General features: G+C 44.0%; 1 protein-coding gene across 4 annotated transcripts in view; it reads right to left on the reverse strand.

Annotated features, from left to right (window-relative positions):
• The window catches only part of ash1l (ash1 (absent, small, or homeotic)-like (Drosophila)), a 372,059-nt gene that overhangs the window by 82,782 nt on the left and 266,664 nt on the right, over window positions 1-22,613 (reverse strand). The gene's annotated exons all lie outside the window — the stretch shown is intronic.

The following is a 22,613-nucleotide window of genomic DNA, read 5'->3' on the forward strand; positions in this document are numbered from 1 at the left end:
GATGACTGGAGGGAAGTATGGGGGTGATATCAGAAGTAGGCTTTTTCTACACAGAAAGTGATGGGTGTGTGGAATGTACTGCCAGGCAGATATTTATTTATTGACATACAGTGTGGAATAGTCCCTCTAGCTCTTTGATTTGCGCTGGCAAGCAACCCACAGTTAACCCCCTGCCTAATCACAGGACAATTTACAATGACCAATTTAACCTACTAACTGATACCTCTTTGCACCTTGGGAGGAAACCGGAGCACCCGGAGAAAACCAAAGCATTCCACAGGGAGGATGTACACACTCCTTGCAGATCATGTCAGAATTGAACTCTGGACTCTGATACCCCAAGCTGTAATAGTGTTGTGCTAACCGCAATGCTACAGCGGCACCATTACATTAAAGGCATTTAAGAGATTCTTAGAAGGGCACATGAATGACAGGAAAAATGGAGAGGTATGTGGCATTGATCTTAGAGTAGGGTTAAAAAGTCGGCACAACATCATGGGCCATCAAGTTAAGGTACTGTTGCAAATGGGGGGGGGGGGGGGGGGAGGAAGAGAGGTTCAATGGTCCCCTGGGAATTATAAAGCACAAAAAAGGCTCCTCAGCCCAAATCTGCCTCAACCATCAACCACTCTGCTAGTCTAAGTCTGCATCAATCCCATTTTGGCGGAGTGATGGCACTAAACGGTGACTCCTTTGTTTGCTCTACTTCCATCTTTAATATCTTTATTTTTCCCATTCAGGGTTCTTTTGAAGACCCTGACCTGGAGTTGACTTTGGTTCTTTGTGGGGTTTCAGGACTGGCAGTTGTTCAAGGGTTCGCCCTGAGAGTCCGGCTCGAATTCAGAAGCCTAGGATCTCGGGGCTCTGGAGATGGGCGGATTGAGGGTCGGTGTCACGGCAGGAGATCCGTGTGTCGTCAGGGGAGCCAGGATATCTGCTGTGAGCCTGAAGACCCAGGATCTTTGCAATCTTCAGGCACAGAGCTCGAAAAAAGTGACATAATGGACTTTTGTCATTGTAAACCAGCAAGTTGTTTGTTACGGCTCTGCACTTGCTGGGAAAATGGAGACAGCTTTTTCTCCCTTATTAGGGAGAGGGGTGAGGGGGAGAGAATGAATCTGTGGTACAGGTGCCCCTCCCCTTACAAAGGTAGAGCGTTCCTATGAAACCTTTCTTAAGCCAAAATGGCGTAAAGCGAAGAACCATTAACTTATATGGGAAAAATTTTTGTAAAAGCGAAAATCCTCTTTGTAATGCGAAACAGGTCACTAATGTAGGCCCTTTGTAAAAGCGAAGCGGGGGACACCTGTAAGTCGAATGCCGGGTGAAATGTGAAGTCTGTGTCTTTGCTCACACTGAGTGCTCGGTGATGGTGCTGATGCTTGCTGTTTCTTTGCCGGTGGGGGGGAGGGGTTGTTGCTCCCTCCTACTTACATGCGGGAGGGAGGAGAGCTGGGGGGTACTTCGGGGTTCTTGCATTCATTCTTTGGGGCACTCCTCTGTTTCAATGGATGTTTGCGAAGAAAAAGCATTTCAGGATGTATATTGTATACGTTTCTCTGACATTAAATTGGGACCTTTGAACCTTTGTTCTTCTGCTGGTACCTTCAACTCCATGCTGTGAATAAATTTACGTAATACAGATACCACTGACAATGTCAGTGCTTACTGCCGGGCCCTGCCCTGTGCCCCGAGACTGCATGAGCTGCTGTTGTGCAAACGGTGATGGTGTCCCTTTAGTGAAGAATATCTGGCCTCAGTGCCTGAATGGGGTCACAAGAGACTGCAGGTGCTGGAATGTGGATGACAAACAAAATGCTGGAAGAACTCAGTGGGTCAGCATCAGCGGAGGGAAATGTTTCATGTTTGCAAAAGGGCCCAAGGACAGCAAGAAGGACACAACATATTGATGCAATTACAAAGGAGGAATATAGGCAGCTATATTCCATTCGGAGTTTAAGGAGTTTTAATCTATCCCCAAAGACTAGCAAATAACCACAGATGCACAGTGGAGATCATTTTGACTGGTTGCATCACAGTCTGGTATGTAGACACCACTGCACAGGATCAGAAAAAGCTGCAGAAGGTTGTAGACACAGCCAGCTCCACCATGGGCACTAGACTCCCCAACATCAAGGACATCTTCAAAAGGCAGTGCCTCAAGAAGGTAGCGTCCATCATTAAGGACCCTCACCACCCGATACACGGCCTTTCTCACTGCTACCATCAGGAGCCCGAAGACGAACACTCTACATTTTAGGAATATTTCTTCCCCTCCATCATCAGATTTCTGAACAGTCCACGAACACTACTATTTTGCTTTCTTTTTCTTTTCTTATGTTTTATATTTATTTTTGTAACTTACCGTATTTTTTATGTATTGTACTGCTGCCGCAAAACAACAAGTTTCATGATACGTGTCAGTGATAATAAACCTGACTCGGATTCATCTTTCAGGCTGAGAGCCTTTATCTAGACTGCTGAAGGGTCTGGATCAGAAAGGTTGACTGCCTGCTTCCCTCTGCAGATGTTACCTGACCTGTTGGGTTCCTCCAGCTTATTCCTGCTGCAATGAGGATGGGTGTAAATGAGGTGTCTACATGCAGTCAGCTCACCCAGTACACTGGCAACTCAGTAATATGGAGATCATGTACCTCTTCACGTGCTGCAAACGTTGAGCTGAGGGGCTTGCCATAGTGATGTAATTTGGCCTTACCACTGTTTGAGGAAGAGGCTCTTGAACAAAAGGGTTTAACTACACTCACTTGCTCATCCTTTGAACGTTCCCACAACCAATAATCTCACTTTAAGGACTCTTTACTTGTTATTTCATGTTATTTATTGCTGTTTATATACATTTTCTTTTGCAGAGTTTGTTTTCTTCTGCATTCTGCTTGATTTTTCAATGATCCTGTTATAGTTATTATTCTAAAGATTTGTTAAGTATGCCCGGAGAACGAATCTCAGGATTGTATGCGGTGACATATATGTACTCTGATAATAAAAATTACTTTAGACTTTGAATAAAGCTGGAGGAGCCAGCTTAGAGAGGCTCACTGTGAAGACTCCCACACCATGTCACCAACACAGCTCCTCTCCCTTCAGCACAGCGGACAAAATGAACCAGCTGCCGGGATGGAAAGGTCAACGAGCGACCCGAGTGCTTTGCATTTAACATAACACATCATGCCTCATTTTACTGCAGAGGATGAAGGTCAGTTTGCTGAGCCCAACTGACAGCCTCAAATCATTAGGCAGTTTATACTGCAGAGCTCCTGCGTTCTGCTTCACAGCAAGCTATTTTCTCTGGTGTAACTCAACAATCAAGGATATTAAACCATGAGATAAACAATGCATCCTCCTAGAGGAGGGGGATGTCTGTTGAGTAAATACTACTCGCTTGGGTACTGAAATGAGTGGTGAAATTTGTTACAGGTCACTGAAAGACGAACATGAATAAGCAAAAAGGTTAAGGTCAGCCATATTTTAACTTTTGGTGCAGGACAGTCAAGGATAGTTGCAGTTTGCTGGATGTAATAATCTTGTATTAAATCAGCAATGAAAATCTCAAAAATATTAACAAAGCTATTTAATCTCAGCAGATGTTAACAGTACAATTATATTTTGAATGTATTATCTGAAGGAACTGGATGGAGTCCTTTTAACTTGGCTAGTGATCAGGAGTAGAAACCCTGGCTGATTACCCCCCTCTCTCTCCTCTAATCCCAGGGTCACCGGGCAGCAATGGGGAGCAGGAACTCTGGCTGATTACTTCCTCTCTCTCTAACCCAAGGTTACCGGGGCAGCGATGGGAAGCAGTAACCCTGGCCAATCTCTCTTAAACCCAATGGTCATTGTTCAAGGTTCAGGAACAGAAACCTGGGCCGATCTCACCTCTCTTTAAATAGTGATCACAGGGCAAGGTTCAGGAACAAAAACCTGGGCCAAGCCCTTTCATAATCTGATTAACTCATTTACCACACTTTGGAGTTGACCTGTGGCCTTCCATGACTCTACAGTTGAGTTACCTGTCACGTGGAGAATTTACCTATTTAAATACTGCAACAACCACTTACCATGAGTATTAAAGTCAAAGGTTACCTCAAAGATCTGTCACAAGTACATCAAAACATGCAGTGAAATGTGTTGTTTGCATCAACAGTCAGCACAGTCCGAGGATGTGCTGGGGGAAAGGGGGTAGCCCACAAGTGTCACCACACTTTCAGAGCCAACATAGCATGCCCAAAATTTACTAATCCTAACCCTTACATCTTTGGAATGTGGGAGGAAACCCACACAGTATTGTGGAGAACGTACAAACTCCTTAGAGACAGCAGCAAGAAACGAACCCTGATCACTGGTGCTGTAAAGTGTTATGCTAACCCTAGGATTAACTTATGTTTGTGGGGTAAAGAGCTGATAGATCAGATCAGCTAATAGCGTGGGGAAATGCATGAACTCCCCTCCTTCCCAAGAACCGAACAGTAGCAGCAGCACCACCTCAACCCGCTGGAAGGACAAGGACAACACTGCCCTCCAAGCCACATACCATCCTGACTGGGTACAGTACTGTGAGTGAGTGAGTGCCAGTGACCTGGGTTGAATTCCGACAATGTCTGTTAGAAGTCTGTATCTTCTCCATGTGACTGCATGGATTTCTTCTGGGTGCTCCAGTTTCCTCCCAAGTTACAAAGACAAACTGGCTAGTAGGTTAATTGGTCAAATGGGTGTAACTGAGTGGTAGGGCTCGTTGGGCCAGAAGGATCTCTTACTGTGCTATATCTCGAAATAAAAAAAATCTGCACCCAAGGATTGCTGTGGCTGAAGAAGACAGCTCACCATTCACAACGTCACCTGACTGTACGGGTGATGCCTCCCTCCCAGATGCGCTGAACGCTCATTTTGAGGTGGAAAATGACGTGGTGGTGAGGAAGTCCACCCCTCCTCCAAATGACCAAGTGCTGTGTCTCTCCGTGGCCGATGTGAGAAGAACCCTGTGCAGGGTCAACCCATGGAAGGCTGCTGGACCAGACAATATTCCTGGTAGAGTGCTTAGAGGATGTGCAGACCAGCTAGCAGATGTTCTCACTGACACCTTCAACATCTCCCTGAGCAGTGCCATTGCTCCAATGTGTTTCAAGGCCGCCACCATCGTCCCCGTGCCGAAGAAGTCTGCAGTGTCCTGTCTCAATGACTACCGTCCCGTTGCACTCACATCCATCATCATGAAATGTTTCAAGAGGCTCATCATGAGGCACATCAAGACACTGCTGCCCCCCTCACTGGACCCCCTGCAGTTCGCGTACCGTCCCAACTGCTCAACAGATGACGCCATTGCCATCACCCTCCACCTGGCCCTAACCCACCTGGACAAAAAAGACATGTATGTTCAAATACTGTTCATAGACTTCAGTTCAGCATTCAACACAATCATCCCTCAGAAACTGATTGGAAAGCCGAGCCTATTGGGCCTGAACACCTCCTCTGCAACTGGATCCTAGACTTCCTGACTGGGAGACCTCAGTCAGTCCGGATCGGGAGCAGCATCTCCAACACCATCACACTGAGCACGGGGACCCCTCAGAGCTGTGTGCTCAGTCCACTGCTGTTCACTCTGCTGACCCTTGACTGTGCTGCAAGACACAGCTCGAACCACATCATTAAGTTTGCCGATGACATGACTGTGGTGGGTCTCATCAGCAAGAATGACGAGTTAGCATACAGAGAGGTGGTGCAGTGGCTAATGGACTGGTGCAGAGCCAACAACCTGTTTCTGAATGTGAACAAAAGAGAAGGTTGTTGACTTCAGGAGGGCACAGAGTGACCACTCCCCGCTGTACATTGACAGCTTCTCAGTAGAGATTGCTAAGAGCACCAAATTTCTTGGGGTTCACCTGGCGGAGAATCTCACCTGGTCCCTCAACACCAGCTCCATAGCAAACAAAGCCCAGCAGTGTCTCTACTTTCTGCGAAGGCTGAGGAAAGTCCATCTCCCACCTCTCATCCTCATCACATTCTACAGGGGTTGTATTGAGAGCATTTTGAGCAGCTGCATCACTACCTGGTTTGGAAATTGCACCATCTCGGATCGTAAGACCCTGCAGCAGATAGTGAGGTCAGCTGAGAAGATCATCGGGGTCTCTCTTCCTGCTATTGCAGACAGTTACACTACACTCTGCATCCGCAAATCAAATAGCATTATGAAGCACCCCACACACCCCTCATACAATCTCTTCTCCCTCCTGCCATCTGGGAAAAGGCTCCGAAGCATTCAGGCTCTCACAACCAGACTATGTAACAGTTTCTTCCCCCCAAGCTATCAGACTCCTCAATACCCAGAGCCTGGACTAACACCAACTTACTGCCCTCTACTGTGCCTACTGTCTTGTTTATTATTTATTGTAATGCCTGCACTGTTTTTGTGCACTTTATGCAGTCCTGGGTAGGTCTGTAGTCTAGTGTAGTTTTTTTTTCTGTGTTGATTTTACCTAGCTCAGTGTAGTTTTTGTACTGTTTCATGTAGCACCATGGTCCTGAAAAACATTGTCTCGTTTTTACTATGTGCTATACCAGCAGTTATGGTCGAAATGACAATAAAAAGTGACGACTTGACTTTCTCAAGGGCAATTAGGGGATGGGTGATTATTACTGGCTCAGCTTCCAAAGCCCTTAAAAGAATTTAAAAAAAAACTGGGGCAAAAATGCTGCCTGAACGTGCAGGGGAAGAGGGAGGGATGTAGTTTAGTTCATAGGTTCAACTTAATTTGGCGTCATAAGACCATAAGACATAGGAGCAGAATTAGGCCATTTAGCCCATTGAGTCTGCTCCACATTCCATCTTGACTGATTTATTATTCCTATCAACCCTGTTCTCCTGTGTTTATTTAGAAATATAGCGTATTCACTCCCTTGGAAGTTTTCACGTTTTATTGTTTTACAACATCGATTAACTGATTTAATTTGGCTTTTTTTTTTAACACTGATCAACAGGAAAAACTTCCGTGTAAATGTGAAAACAGATATCTACAATGAGATCTAAATTAATTACAAATATAAAACACAAAATAATTGATTGCATAAGTATTCACCCCCCCTTTAAGATAACACACCAAACAATCAATGGTGCAGCCAATTGGTTTTAGAAATCACATGGAGATCACCTGCGTGCAGTCAAGTTGTTTCAATTGATTGTAGTAAAAATACACCTGTATTTGGGAGGTCCAATTGCTGGTGAGTCAGTATCCTGGCAAAAACTACACTATGAAAACAAAAGAACACTCCAAGCAACTCTGTGAAAATGCTTTTGAAAAGCACAAGTCAGGAGATGGGTACAAGAAAAATTCCAAGTCACTGAATATCCCTTGGAGTACAGTTAAGTCAATCATCAAGAAATAGAAAGAATTTGTAACTCTGCCTACAGCAGGCTGTCCTCAAAAACTGAGTGACCGTGAATGAAGGGTTCTAGTGAGGGATACCACCAAAAGCCCTATGACAACTGTGGAGGAGTTACCAAGCTTTAGTGGCTGAGATGGGAGAGACTGCGCATACACCAGTTGCAGCTTTATGGGAGAGTGGCAAAGAGAAAGCCACTGCTGGAAATAACTCTCATGAAATCTCGGCTACAGTTTACCAAAGACATGTGGGAGACTCTGAAGTCAGCTGGAAGATGATCCTATGGTCTAATGAAATCAAAATTGAGCTTTTTGGCTATCACACTAAACATTATGTTTATTGTAAGCCAAACACCGCACATCATCAAAAACACACCATCCCTACCATGAAGCATTGGGGTGGCTGCAAAATGCTGTGGGGATGCTTCACTGCAGCAGGCTCCAGAAGACGTGAAAGTAGAGGGTAAAATGATGCAGCAAAATATAGGAAATACTGATGCAGTCTGCAAAAGAACTGCAACATAGGAGAAGATATTGTTTTCTAGCAAGACAATGACCCCAAGCATAAAGCCAAAGCTACGCAGAAATGGCATTAAAACAACAAAGTTAATGTCCTAGAGCAGCTAAGTCATAGTCCAGACCTCAATCCAATTAAGAATTTGTGGCTGGACTTGAAAAGAGCCGTTCATACACGGTCCCCATGCAATGACAGAGCTTGAGCAGTTTTGGAAAGAAAAATGGGGAAAAATTGCAGTGTCAATAGTGTAATTGCTGCCAAAGGTGCATCTACTAAACACTGACTTGAAGGGGGTGAATACTTATGCAATTATTTTGTGTTTTATATCTGTAATTAATTTAGGTCACTTTGTGCAGATCTGTTTTCACTTTGACTCGAGTCTTTTTCTGTTGATCAGTATCAAAAAAGCCAAATTAAATCCACTATGATTCAATATTGTAAAAGAATAAAACATGAAAACTTCCGGGGGGGCGGGGGGGAACTTTTTATAGGCAGTGTGCAGTGCAGAAGAGGCCCTTTGAGCTGCACAACCCAGCAATCTCCGACAAACTTTTTTAACCCTTACTTAATTAAGGGACAGTTTACAATGGCCAAATAACCTACCTAGTACATCTTTGCACTGTGGGAGGAAACTAGAACACCCGGGGAAATTCCATGCTTTCCACGGAGATGTATAGAGATTCCTTACAAGTGACACCAACATTGAACTCTGAATTCTGGTGCTCTGAGCTGTAATAGTATCCCACTAACTGCTGTGCCACTCTGGCACCCTTCTCCCTGTAACCTATGATGCTTTGATTAATGAAGAAACTGTCAAACTCTGCTTTAGAGACACCCAATGACTTAGCATCCAAAGCAATCTGTGGCAGTGAATTCCACAGATTCACTACTCTCTGGCTAAAGAAATTCCTCATGTCTGTTCTAAGTGGACGTCCCTCTATTCTGAGGTAGTTCCATCTGGTCCTAGATTCTCCCACTGCAGGAAACATCCACATCCACTCCATCTAGGTCCTTCAATATTCAACTTGCTGGAGTTGAATGATCTCCCCTTAATTCCAGCAAGTACAAGCTCAGAGCCATCAAACGCTCCTCATACATTAACCCTTTCATTCTGGGAATCATTCAAGTGAATCTTTCCTGGACCCTCTCCAATGCCAACACATCCATTCTTAGATAAGGGGCCCAAATCTGCTCACAATACTCCAAATGCAGACTGACTAATGCCTAATAAAGCCTTAGCATTACATCCTTGCATTTATGTTCTAGTCCTCTTGAAATGAATGCTAACATTGCATTTGCCTTCCTTACCATGGTCAGCACAGATATTGCGGGCCAAGGAGACCATTCCTGTGCCATTTTTCATTCAGGAGAGCCCTGCTTAAGGTATTTTTCCACAAGACCTCGGAGTAGAATTAGGACATTTGGCCCATCAATTCTACTCCACCATTCCATCATGGCTGATTTATTTTCCTTCTCAACTTCATTCTCCTACCTTCTCCTCATAACCTTTGATGCCTTTACTAATCAAGAAGTGATTAAGAAGCCTAGCACACAACTATCTATTCCAACTAGAAACCATTACTGGGCAAGCCAGTTTGGTGAGGAAGGGTCCCTCATGTCATTGACTGAGGATGAGGCTGTGAACCATCAGATTGTCAAGTTTACTGAGCCCACAAGGAGTCATTCTCCCATTTGTTTGCTTCTGCATACTAATTTGCAGACTGCCTCTTGTGCGGAGAAATGCACAACACCCGTTAAACAATTATCCCTACTCCTCCCCAACACAAGAACAATTTTTTCTTTGTTTCAGCTTTTGGGAAAGTGTTAGCTTTTTTTTTGCAAGAGAAAAATACATTCCATCCTCCCCAGTGGGTGCCAAGAACAACACAAGAGAGAAAACATTCTCAGCCGGGTTGGCTGTATGTTTGAAATCTCCAAGTGATGGCCCAGAAGGAGTGTGAGATGGCTGGAAAACAGTGGGCACTGCACCAAAACAAAACAGCATGAGCAACTCGCACAAGAGTTAAGAATGGCACTGCTGTCCTTACATGGGCAACTTGTAAGCTTCTATCGCAGTGATGTTCCACAACTAAAATTAGACTGTTAACCCCTTCAGTAATGCAGTACGGTCAATGGAAAATGTTACTCTGACAGTGAAGCAAGCTGATGTGTTTAAAAAAAGATTGTGCTGGCAACATTTCAAGATATGCACAAAATCTGCAGGAAGTGGATTTAAAATGGGAACAGGACTGAGTTTTAAGCTTTTGCTGCTTTGCAGGCATTCTAACGTTAGAGAGAGTTAGAGATTTACACAACACGGAAACAGGCACTTCAAGCTCATTGAGTCTGTGCCAACCATCAACTACTCAATTTACACTAATTTTATACTATACTGTTTTTATTCTCTTCACTAGGCAGAATAACAGTTCAGCATGGACTAGATGGGCCAAAGGGCCTGTTTCTCTGCTTTACCACTCTATTCTCACCCCTCAGATTCTACTCCTTGTCCACGCACTTAATCAGGGGCAATTCACCATGACCAATCAGTCTTTGGGATGAGGGAAGAAGCTAGAGTACCAGATGGGGGTAGAGAGAGAGGGCCAATGCATGTGGTCATAGGTAGAATGTGAACAGTAACAGAAGTCAAGACCAAACCTGGGCCAGTGGAGTTGTGAGGTAGCAACACTACCAATACAACCCTGAAAATAACGAGGTTTCTGAAGATACAGTAAAGACACAGGCATTGGACATTAGTTGGACTGCATAACTTTTACTATTTGAGAACTTACTGCCCAGCACTTTTGTCATGGGAGAAAAAACATAATGAAGGTTAGCTGGTGCTGGCACTAAAACACCAAACTAGAGGCAGTGCCATAGCCTGCAGACTGCTGAACATCTCAGTAGCACAACAGTTAGTGTGGCACTACTACAGTCCTTGGGTGAGGGTCAGAGTTTACAGTTTAATCCCGGCATCCTCTGTAAGGAGTCTCTGTATGTCCTTCCCGTGGAACGTGTGGGTTTTCTCTGTGTTGTCTGGGTTCCTCCCGAAGTCGAAAGATGTACTGGGTAGGTTAAGTGGACACTGTAAACTGTCCTGTGATTAGGTAAGGGTTAAAATGGGGTTGTCGGGGGTTGCTGGGAGGTGCGACACAAAGGGCTGGAAGAGTTTATTCCATGCCGTATCCCTTAATAAATAAATTAAGCTCAAACCACCTCCAACTAAACTCCAAATACTTCCCAACACACCGCATTTATTACTTCTTACAACAGTGCACTATTGCAGGGAGGGCCAGTGATCCTCAAAGATGGAGGTCAGGTTGGCAGGTGTAGAGGATGAAGATCAGCAATCTCTGTGGTCAAGGACCGAGATTGAGATCAGCGAATCCCAGGGTTGGAAATCCATGGGCAGGTTTGGAAGCCGAGGTCAGTCGGCAGGTCAGGAAGTATGAGGTCAAGATGTCGGACTCGATTGATCCCTGAGGTCAGAGGTCGGGTCAGCAGGCGCTGAGGAAGAGACCAGCGATCCCTGCGATCAAGGAATGAGGTCAGCGGGCCCCGAGGATGAAGGCAGGTGATCCTCTGAGTTCAGAAAATTGTGGGGTCAGAGGTCGTGCAGGAAGGACCAGAGGCCAGAAATCGACAGGCCCGGAGGTCAGGGTGCCCCAACCTAATGGAGGGTGTGGGGTGAGGAAATCAGGGTGCTGTTGTTGTGCCCATCTTGTTGTATATTGTCTGTGTATTCTGATGAACATTGTGTTGATTGTTAATGGAAACAATGCATTTCACTATGTTTCAAGGTACATGTAACTAATAATTTTTTGAATCTTTGTAGGAGAGGTGAGGAGCCGAGATGCAGGAAGAATGCTTCATGTTTGGCTAAGATAATGTTCCGTTAACTCTTTGAAGAATTCTGCAGATTCTGCAGCTGAAAATTCAGCACCTAGTCTGAAGTAGTTGCTTCAAATGTCTTAGTTTGCAGCTGGTGTGTGGTTGGTTAGCCAGTCAGAGAGATCAAGCTTTCATCTTTCTTTGCAATTATGCCAGTGACCCGTCAGAGGTTTTGTCAAAACTGTAATGAAGAGGCTCTTCCACTGTGAACCCTCATACCCTTGTGCTTGTGCAGATCGCTAGCACTGGAAAATAATCAATCCTTTCAGTTTGTAAGCTTCCTATAGTTTGGTGATTTTATACACAGTCTCGCTGTGTTCCTCCCTCAACAACAAACACAGCGCTACAACATTAGGACCGTAAGATATAGGAGCAGAATTAAGGTTGCAAAATTCTTGTATTGATAAGGAACTGTGATGCAGCACAGCCAAACACCACAGTTTGTCCCTTACTCCTTGGTGATGTCAATACAGCCAGGGTTAGAGGTTTTCACAGAACAGAAGCCCCCCTGAGACATAGGCAGAAGCCTGGATGCTGAGCCCTGTCAGAAATGCCTTCACTCACTAGTATGGGTACGAGCTGCCTGAGGAGTTGCTGGAATCAGATAGAAGCCAGAAAAGCACATTACCACCAGGCTCAAGAACAAATTCTGCCCTACTGTTATAACACTATAGAATGGTTCTCTAGTACGGTAAGATGCACTCTTGACCTCACAATCTACCTCATTGCCACCTCACACCTTACTGTCAACCGACACTGCACTTTCTCTGTACCGTAACACTTCAGTCTGCATGCTTTTATTATTTTACCTTGCACTACCTCAATGCACTGTTAATCTATCATGAATTGATCTGTATGGACAGATCAAAGAGAGGTTTTTCCCTTGTACCTCGGTACATGTGACAATAATAAACCTATTTATCAGTTTGGGTATGGAGGGCCATTGGGCCTGTTTCTGTACTGTCTGACTCGAGACTCAGCAGAATGTGGCCTGAGTAATGGGGAGAGATTAAAGATCAGCTTTGTCACATGTACATCGAAACATACAGACAAATGTGAAGTTTGCATCAACAACCACACAGCCGGAGGATGGGTTAGGGCAGCCTGCCAGTGTCATCATGCTTCCAGTACCAACATAGCACACCCATAACTCACTAACTCTAATCTGTATGCCTTTGGAATGTGAAAGGAAACTGGAGTAAGCCCACCTGCTCACAGGGAGAATATACAAACAACTTACAGGCAGAGGGACAGAAATGAATCCTGATCACTAGCGCTGTGAAATGTTGTGCTAACCGCTATGTTACCATGCTGAGAGATTAGATAGGCTGGCCTTTTTTCTCCCTGGATAAAGGAAACTGAAGGGTGACCTGACAGTAATAAATTAAATTCCAAGGCATTGATAAGTAGGTTGTTAAGAGTCTTTTACCCTTTGTGGGACATAGGTTTAAGGTGTGAGGAAGGGGGTTTAAAGGGAATCTGAAGGGGTATGTTTATTTACTCAGAGCTGGTATCTGGAATATGCTGCTAGAGAAGTTAGTGGAATCAGATACAATTACCATGTGTAGGAGGCATTTAATCAGGCACTTGAGTAGGCAAAGCATGGAAGGATATGGTCCTAATTGGGCAAATGGAATTGGGGTTGATGAGATACAAAAGCAGAAAAACAGGAAGCTCAAGGACAGTTTCTATCTCACTGTTATCAGTTCCCTGAATAGACTTCTTCTACGATGAGATGGACTCGACCTCGTTATGATCCTGCGCTTTATCGTTTACTCGCACTGCACTCTTTCGGTAACTTTTACACTTTATTCTGTCTTATTATTGTTTTACCTTCCTCCAGCTCAATACATTGTATAATGATTTGATCTACATGAAGATAAGCTTTTCACTGTATCTTGGTACATGTGACAATAATAAACCAATATTAAAATAGCTGGCATAGACATGATGGACCAAAAGGCCAGTTTCTAACTTGGCAGGGATAGCTGGAGAGTATCAGTACTGCACATAACCAATATTTACCAACTGAATGTGTACCTCGTTACACCCAGGAGGAACTGTTAGAGCTCATTACAGATCAGTTACTTAGTTGAATACCTCAGCATTCAATGTCAAGAGCTTCAGTTCATTCAGCACCTATAACTTATTAGAATGTTTCAAGATGCTTAACAGGGGTGTTAATACACCATTTGACACTGGACTATACAAGGTAACTGAGCAGGTGACCAGAAGAGTTTCATGGAGCTTCCTGAAGGATCAGAGACTGGTGGGGAGGAGGAATAATTAGAGAGGGAATGAAAATAGGAAACACTAGAAATACCTAGAAGATCAACCAGTATTAGTGGAGAGAGACTGAAAAACAGGTTGAAGATATTCCATCAGAATTAACAAAAAGCTAGAACTCAAAGCCTATTTGAGGGGTAGGAGTGGAGAGAACAAGATAAAAGATTAGATTTTAGAGATTAGCTTGATTTGTCACTTGTACATGTGTCAATTGCCCCAATAATTTTTTTGTAATTTATTTTTTATTGAAGTTTATCATCAAACATTTCCATAAGGTGTATTTCAGTTACTATACATATATATCATATAATAATTTGTCACAAATCTCCACATAATAATCTGAGGTATACACTTATAGAAAGGAGAGGAGAGAAAGAACAATAATTGCTCCCAATAATAGCAATGCTTAGAGTGGGGTCTGTCATGGAGTCTCACAGTATGAAAATAGGCCATTTGGCCCAACTCAACCATGTTGATTAAAATGCCCACCTATGCTAATCCTACTTGTCGGTGTTTGTCCATGTCTCTCTAAGCCTTTCTTATCCATGTACCTATCCAAACATCTTTAAGACTAAAAACGAGTAATTTACAAAAAAAAATGCCAGAAGAATTCAGAAAGCCATGAGGCATTTATGAAGGGGAATAAACAGTCAATGTTTCGGGCCAAGACCCTCCATCTTGACTTGTTTAAGGAAAGACTGTTTAGGCTGGGACTGTTTTCCTCCTGAAGTGATGGAGGCTGAGGGATGACCTTAAATAAAATTTGCAGTAGAGCAGGAAATTATAAACACAGGAGATTCTGCAGATGCTGGAAATCCAGAGTGCTTTTGCACATCCACTCAAGGCACTTGAAGACGAGGGAAGTACAAACCTCAGCCTCCTTTGGGCCTATTGCTGGGGAAAAACAGTCAGGGCCAAATGTCATTCCCATTAACCGTGGCCATGCAGAGCCTGATCTGCTAGAAGACTGGGAAACAAACAGGGTGAGGTTGCAAACAGAGTACTGTCTATGGCCCCCTACCTTTCCTCCTCTCAGTAACTCTACACATTGACATTGAGAAATGCTGCCCGTGAACTGCCCTGACTATTACAATCGGGCAGGAGGTCTTAGATCTTCAATCCCACCCCACCAGGTTCAGGAATAGTTATTACCCTACATCTTTCAGGCTCCTGAATCAGCCTGGATAACTTCATTCACAGCTACTTTGAACTTATTCACAACTTACAGACTCACTTTCAAGGACTCTACATCTCATGTTCTCAGTGTTATTTTTAAAAATTAATTTGCACAATTGGTTGATTATTTGTCAGTCGTTGCTTATGTATAGTTTTTTTGTAAATTCTGTTGTATTTCTTTATTTTTCTGTAAATGCATGGAAGAAAATGAATCTCAGTTTATACACATATTTTCATATTCTACGTACTTTGATCATAAATTTCACTTTGACTTTTATTTTGATGTTCATGGGACGAGCACTGAAGGAGCTTACCTTCTGCTCAAATCTGAACTGCGAGCTGTAAGACAGGACCGAGATACAGGGTGAAAGCCCCCTCTCTCAGCTGCCTTTGGTGAGAAGTCTGAATAGATTTGGAAGAAACCCAAAGCAGTGCTTCAACGCAACTGAAGTGCCACATCTGTGTTGAATTACAGCCAAGCTGACTTAAGGCTTTCACAGAAAAATGGGTGGAATCATGGAACTTGTGTTGCGAAACAGGGGCTAGATCCCAGAGCCTTGGATCATGAAACAGACCTTTACTGAGGCACATAATTCCATGAGCAACTCAATAAACAATCTTAGAGGCACCCACCTAGTGTAGAGAATGAGTTTTTAAATCAGATTTGTATATTTTCTAGGTGGGATTAGGGCTGTGTTGAAGCTCATCCAGAGTCATACAGCATTAAAATGGCCCTTCAGTCCAACTCGCCCTTGGCTACATGAGTTAGTCCTATTTGCCTGCATTCCTCTAAACCTTTTCTATTCATATACTTATTGAAATTTCTTTTACCTGTTCCTCACACATCTTCTGGTACCTCGCATCACACACCCACCACTCTTTTTCCTCTCACATTAAACCAACGCTTCTAGTTTTAGACTCCTTTACCCTAGGGAAAAGACTATGATCATCTGTTCACTTATGCCTTCATGATTTTATAGATCTCTAAGTTCATCCCTTCACATTATATGCTCCAGGGAAAGCCTAGCCCATCCAATCTCTCCTGATAACTCAATCCAAGTAATGTCCTGTGAATATTTTCTAAACCCTTTCAGTTTAATGACATCCGTCCTATAGCTGTCAACCAGAAATGCACACAATACTCCAAAGTGTGCTCTCATCAACAACTTATTGTATATTCTAATATGACTTCCCTATTCTTGAACTTAGTGTCCTGACCAATGAAGGCAAGTTAGCCAAACTCTTCCTTCACCACCTATTTTCTCTACACATCTATACCTGAGTATCTCTGTTCTACAATGCTCTCCGAGCCCTGCCCTTTACTATGCAGTTTCTGCCCTGGTTGAACTTTCCAAAATACAACACTTGCACTTGCCCAAGTTGAATTCCACCCATTATTCCTTGGCCTACTTTCCCACTAATCACAAACCCGACTGTCCAGGTAGGCCCATTGTCTCTGCCTGCTCCTGCCCTCTTAACTTGTGTCCCGATACCTCGACTCCATTCTAGCCCCCCCCCCCACTTAGTTCAGTCCCTTCCCACCTACATCTGCGACACCACTCATGCTCTTGATCTCCTCACTAACCTTCAAATCCCTGGCTGCCTCATTTTCACTATGGACATCCAGTCCCTATTCACTTCTATCCCACATCAAGGAAGTTTCTGCTCCTTTTGTAACAAAAGATCCAACCAGTTCCCCTCCACCATCATTTTCCTCTGTCTGGCATCATCCTCAGCAATTTTTTCTTTGGTTCCTCCCACTTTCTCCAGACTTGAGGGGTAGCCATGGCCCCAGCTATGCTGCCTTTTCGTTGGCTATGTAGAACAGTTCATGCTCCAAACCCTAATGCTGGCCAACTCTTCTGCTACAATGAGTGCATTGGTGCTGCGTCATGGACCCATCTGAGCTTGTCAATTTCATCTCCTTTGTCTCCAACTTCCACACTGCCCTTAAATTCAATTCTCACACCTCCCTCTCCTTTCTCGATTTCTCTGTCTCCATCTCCGAAGACAAACCGTTGACTGACATTTTCTGCACACCTACAGATTCCCATAGTTCTCTTGACTATACCTCTTTCCACCTGTCTCCTGTAAAAATGCTATTTTCTTTTCTCAATTCCTTCATCTCCACCGCATCTGTTGCCAGGATGCAGCTTTCCTTTCCGAGACAAGTAGATAGGGTAGTTAAGAAAGCTTATGGGGTGTTAGCTTTCATAAGTCGAGGGATAGAGTTTAAGAAATGCAATGTAATGATGCAGCTCTATAAAACTCTAGTTAGGCCACACTTGGAATACTGTGTCCAGTTCTGGTTGCCTCAGTATAGGAAGGATATGGAAGCATTGGAAAGGGTACAGAGGAGATTTACCAGGATGCTGCCTGGTTTAGAGAGTATGGATTATGATCAGAGATTAAGGGAGCTAGGGCTTTACTTTTTGGAGAGGAGGATGAGAGGAGACATGATAGAGGTGTACAAGATATTAAGAGGAATAGACAGAGTGGACAGCCAGCGCCTCTTCCCCAGGGCACCACTGCTCAGTACAAGAGGACATGGCTTTAAGGTAAGGGGAGGGAAGTTCAAGGGGGATATTACAGGAAGGTTTTTCAGTCAGAGAGTGGTTGGTACATGGAATGCACTGCCTGAGTCAGTGGTGGAGGCAGATACACTAGTGAAGTTTAAGAGACTACTAGACAGGTATATGGAGGAATTTAAGGTGGGGGGGGGGTATATGGGAGGCAGGGTTTGAGGGTCGGCACAACATTATGGGTCGAAGGGCCTGTAATGTGCTGTACTATTCTATGTTCTATGACATCACAGATGTCTGCCTCCTCAAAAGAGCGGGGTTTCTCTTCATGCAACATTGACGTTGCTCTCACCTCATCTTCTCACCTTAACAGTGATAGAGTTCCTCACCCTTACCTACTACCCCATGAGCCTCTGCAAGTAGCCAAAGTGCTACACCTGCCCATTCACCTCCTCCCTCATTGCCATTCAGAGCCCCAAACAATCCTTCCAGGTGTAACATTTCAACTGTGAATCTGCTGGGCTTGTCTATAGTGTCTGATGCTCCTGATGCAGCCTGCTTTACATTGGCATAAATTGGGGGACTGTTTTGTCAAGCACTTCTACTCCCTCCACCAAAAACAGAACTTCCCAATGACCAAACATTTTAATTCTATTCTAATTCTCACTCCAACATCCTTCTGTGCCACGATGAGGCTACCCGCAGGGTGGAGGAGCAACACCTTATATCCCGTCTGGGTATCATATGAATATTGATTTCTCTTTCCAGTAAAAAAAATTCCCTCCCCTCTGGCCTCTTAACTCTCACCTGGCTATCACTTATCTCTCAATTTCTGCTCCTTCCCTTTCTTATACTGTCTACTCTCCTCTCCTATCAGATTCCTTCCTCTCCACCTGGCTTCATCTGCACCTTCTAGCTATCCTTCTGCCGCCCCCCCCCCCCCCCCCCCACTTTTTTATTCTGGTGTCCTCTCCCATCCTTTTGGTTCTGAAGAAGGGACTCGGAGTGAAATGTTGACTCTTTATTCATTTCCATAGATGTTGGCCTGCTGAGTTCCTCCAGCATTTTGTGTGTGTTGCTTTGGATTTTCAGCTTCTGCAGAATCTCTTGCATATATCATTGTGATATCATTCTGGGGGAACGTTGTCTCATTTTTTAAACTGCATTGCATTTGTGGTTTCTAAATGACAATAAACTGAATCTGAATATAATCTATATCCAGTTGTAACTTCAGACAACCTTCTTCACTATCCACTACACCATCAACTTTGGTGTCATCTGCAACCTTACTAATCATGCCAATTACATTCTAATCCAACTTGTCAGTTTATACGACGAACAACTCAGTAGCAATCCCTAAAGCATACTGCTGGACCCTGACTCCCAATCTGCCACCCTCTGTCTCCTTCCACAAAGTTTCATATCCAGCTGGCTAGCTTACCCTGGATCCCTGGTGATCTGGCCTTTCAGACCAGTCTGCCAAGAGGGAATCTTGTGAACAGCCTGTCCACGCAGACAATGTTTACTGCCCTGCCCTGTCAATCCACTTGGTCACCGCTTCAAAAAACGCAATCAAATTCGTTAGACACAAATTCATGCAGAAAACCATGCTGACCATCCCTAAACAGTCCTTGCCTTTCCACATGCAGGTAAATTTTATCTCTCAGAATCATGTCCCATAATGATTCCACTCCTGACATTGAGCTGTAGCTCTCTGCCACTGCTCATCTGCAACTCACATGACAACCTTCATGGCAGAGCTGAATGCCTGAGTAGGGTGGCAGAGTCAGACATTCTCACTGTCCTTTAGTATCCAGGTGAGCACTTGAGTTGCCACACAGAAGGCTAACAACCAAATGCTGATCAATGTTGTTACTGTCGATGGGTTCTTCTTGACTCCACGTACATGGTGAGCTGTCTGTGAATGCATGTCTGCTCTAGAAGAATCCATGTGATGACATGTTTGGGGATATGTAGAAAGGTGAACTGGGGCTTTGCAACTACTTTCCTCAAATTTGTCACGCTACAGAAATCACTGAGCTGTTGAACACCTTCGATCCATCCCCCACAAGAGGCAAGATTTGCCGGTGGCCAACTATTTTAATTCTACTTCCTGTTCTTTTACATTGGTTCATACCCTCCTCTACGGACGTGGTGAGGCCACTCTCAGGTTGGAGGAGCAACATCTGGGTAATCTCCAAACTGATGGCATGAACATTGATCTCTTTAACTTCCAGTAATTTCTCCCCCTCCACCTTCTCTTTTTTCCATTTCCTAGTTTGGCTCCGTTCTCAGCTGCCCATCACCTCTCTCTGGTTCCCCTCTACTTGTTTCCCTATGGTCCACATTCTCCTATCAGATTCCTTTCTTCAGACATTATCTCTTCCACCTACCCCTCCTAGATTCTTACTTCATACACTCTCACTCACACACCCACCTTCCCCTCACCTGGTCTTACCTACCTCCTGCCAGCTTGTCCTCTTTCTCCCTCCCACCTCCTTCATATTTCGGCATACACCCACTTCCTTTTTAGTTCTAATGAAGGGTCTCAGCCTGAAACGTTGACTGTTTACTCTTCTCCTGTCTCTTGGTATTTCCTCCAGCAATTTGAGTGTGTTCCACCGAGCTGTGTGTGTTTTGACCATTACTCTAGAGATAAACCAGCCTTAGGAATGGGAGACACTTTAAGGCCCAATGCCAGGACAACAGAGCACCAGGATGGGCTTGCAGAAGACCCCTCCCCCACCAACCTCCTCTCATGGTTACTCAAGACAGGGACAGAAACTCCACAAAACAACTTAAAATTGCAGGAGCATATGACTAGGCACATCAAAAGACCATAACTACATGCCGTCCCTAGACAAAGGAGGACTTCCATTTTACTGAAGTATATTTTATCCACAAGTCAGAAAATAATCACCTGAGAAAAAAAATCACTCTCTATGCTTACTGTACTTCCACAGTATTGTAATGAAAAACATCAAAATCACATAAGAAAGAACAATTACTAAAAGTGGAGAGAGGGGGAGAAAACTAGTTTGCTAATGCACCTCATTATTTTCTAATTTATTTGTGGTCTGGCAGTTATACATGCATATGGCTGAATGACAATAAATTGGACTTGACTAATCATAGGAATGAACAAATGTACATAAATCAGACTTTTAAATTTAATAACTTGTGGGAGCTCAATTTATGTAGGGAAGTCCATAAGCTGGGTGTGCATAACAAGGGAATGGCCTGTAATCCTTCACGCTAAGATTTGGAGAGACCAAATGATCTCTAATCTTGGGCATTGCTCTTGCTCCCTTTCAATAGAGGGGCAAAAAGTTTTAGCTCGTCTATTTCCAGACCATTTCGAAAGTCAAATAATGTGAATTCCACTTTGCCTTGGTGAGATATCTGGGAACAGACTCTGGGCAACTTCGGCCACTCTCCATCACAAGTGACTGCAGCCAAGTTTCTTGTGAGGCATAATTTGGACCAACACCCACCTTTCTGTGTGATATTGCTCCTTTTCCTGTCCCACCTATTGGGACAATCTGAGCTTTACTGCAGTTCTGCATGTAAGAGTCTTCAATCAGATCTTCCATCCCACACATTCCTCTCTATCTTGTTCACCATTTGTCAGAGGAGAAAAAGTACTTTCAAAAAGAATAGTGTAACCAGAAAACAACCTTGCCCTGATCTTTCCTTTAGAGATCAGATACAGCATAAAGTCAAACTTTCAACTTTCTGTTAAAAGAGAGCGAGAGCAATGTCTGAGATTAGAGATCATTTGGTCTCACCAAATTACACATAACTTTTTCTTCACTGGAGGAAATACCAAGAGACATTACTGTTGCTATCCAAGCAGCTGTGTGATTTGAAAACAAGCTTTTATTCTGGTCTCAACAAGCTCCTCCATTGCTACATCAACATGAAATTCCACTAAATGCAACAGCAGGGAGGTCAAGTTCTCATCCTTCTTTGACTGCAACAATGAAAAACTAATATCATCAGAGAGTCCGTCTCCTTAAATATGAGCTGTTTAAGCGTTAGTCGGTTCCTTAAGGTTGCTACAGATGGGGGTGGTAGTGGAATGAGCTCCCACTATCTATTAAATGCTCCCAATGATGTGTGTCTTAAATAGCCTCTGACAACCAAGTCTAGCTCCTGGCTTTCACTTGTGGCTTAGCTACTAAACCTAGCGGAACCACTTCTACAGACAGAAGGGGCAAAGACCAGTTACAAGCACCTTAAAACCAATTGCTTCGGGCAGACAGGGCTCGTCAGCCATGGCTGGAAGCTCATTAAGGAGAAGGAGAACTCTGACCTCAAACCTCCATTGCCATGCATTTATACCCACACGGAGTAAACCCCAAAGAAAAGTCTGGAGTAGTCCTGCACTGAGTGCAACCTTGAGTGGTAATCCTGCAATGCCACTGGTGCCAAACTGCATTGGTCTCTGCCGTTTGAATTCATCAGCTTTGTGAAGAGAAATCTATGGTCGACCCCGACCAGCGGAAGGCCTCTCAAACATTGGTGTGAAAGTAAAGATGGGTTGAGGACCTTCCCTGTGTAACACCCAGGTTTAGGAACAGCTATTTCCTTTCAACTATTCAGTTCTTCAACCAACTTTGTTGTTGTTGTTGCTGAGTGCCATTGAGATCTCGTTGATTCATGGCGACCCTATGGATAGTGTAGTTGTCCACAGGGTTTTTGTGGCAAGATACAGAAGTAGATTGTCAGGCCTTTCTTCCATGCAGATATTGCTGCTGCCCAGGTTGGGAGCCAGCCGGTGCTTAACTGAATTGTGCACCCCTAAACTCCAGAGTTTAACAACGCTATGAC

This window comes from Hemitrygon akajei, chromosome 11 (assembly GCF_048418815.1).
Source record: "Hemitrygon akajei chromosome 11, sHemAka1.3, whole genome shotgun sequence".
NCBI lineage: Eukaryota > Metazoa > Chordata > Chondrichthyes > Myliobatiformes > Dasyatidae > Hemitrygon > Hemitrygon akajei.